Source organism: Triticum aestivum, chromosome 3B, assembly GCF_018294505.1.
Source record: "Triticum aestivum cultivar Chinese Spring chromosome 3B, IWGSC CS RefSeq v2.1, whole genome shotgun sequence".
In the NCBI taxonomy this organism is placed as follows: Eukaryota; Viridiplantae; Streptophyta; class Magnoliopsida; order Poales; family Poaceae; genus Triticum; species Triticum aestivum.
The window spans coordinates 792313671-792315058 of record NC_057801.1 but is presented as its reverse complement, the minus strand read 5'-3'; positions in this window follow the sequence as shown (position 1 = coordinate 792315058).

The following is a 1388-nucleotide window of genomic DNA, read 5'->3' as shown; positions in this document are numbered from 1 at the left end:
GCAAATTGTCTTCGGCATTGCAAGGCGGGTTCCTCCTCTGAATACTTCATAGAAGATGTTTGAACACAGGGATAGTGTCCGGCTCTGCAAAATAAGTTCCACATACCACCGTAGAGAGAATAATATTTGTACAAATATAATCTGCTGACGTATCCCGTACCGTGACATCATGCTACGGCCAAGCCTTTATTCGAATCGTTTTACTGTCCCACCTCAGCGCGTTTAGCGAGGCGGTTTCCTTGGCACGTCTTGTCAAAGCAGAGATCGTGTCCCCTTATTCCGGGATTCTCATCAATACGGGCGTGGGTAACCCAACCGTGCCATTGGTATGTCTCTTTAATCGAAAGTGAGTCCCAAACGGTCACGGGGAGGGCTCTTGGTATTCAACCTCTTTATAAAGAGACCAAGGCTCGACTCCTTTCTTTCAATCCCAATCAAATCCGCCTCTCGCATTGAGTTCCAACACCCAAAGCTCCAGATTCTTTTTCCTACCTCTCTCAAATTTAATCTAATTTATTTTAAGATTTATTTGAAAAAAATTCAAAAAACTTTTTTGTGCTTTTTTGAATTTGTGTGTTAATTCAAATTTGTTTAAAATAGGACTTTGGAGAGAGAGAAGAATACTTTCAAAAGTTTTGGAGTGCACCCTGCCTTTCCTCACATTGAAGGAAAGCATTCTGAACCCTGACATAATATTTTGTATGCATTGTTTGACACGATCATGACACCACCTCAATGCATAGAACTCGTTATTTTATGTGGTGATGTGATCATTTGCATGAATGCTCATTGGAAATTTCCTTGATGTTGGAAATGGACAGGCTTGTGATAGTGATCATCCTCGTATGCCTTTCGTGCCTACCGGAAGAATAACGGGAAGCCTCTGTCTTGGGTAGACCCGAGCTTGTCCCTAGTTGCTCGTCGAGACGAGTGTGTCCGGCATGGCATGAAGGGTATGATGAGTGGTGATTCTGTCTGTTGGATGAAATATACTCGTTATGCTAATCTTGCAGGGAATACTTAAACCTCATGAGTCGACCATAGATCGAGTCTTGTTCCAATAACCCCCATACTTGTCGTACTACCACTCGTCTCTACAACAAGTAGAGTACGGTTCAGTAATTTGTCAACCCCTTTCTAGCACACACCGTACAGAGGGGCCGGCATGAGGGTACCACGGCCATGGATTAAAGCTAGTCATCCGGTCAGGGGGCATGGGTGTTTCGGTTGTAGCCGAGGGGGTAGCTTCCCCAGTTTTGCGCGCGGTATAAATTTTGTGATCCCATGCTAATTGAGGTTGTAGCCTCCCCACTTAGAGTTTTGCTTAACGAGTGTCATGGGTGATTCCAGACGCCGGTGAGTTAAGCTGGTGTGTGCAAGTCAGGTGC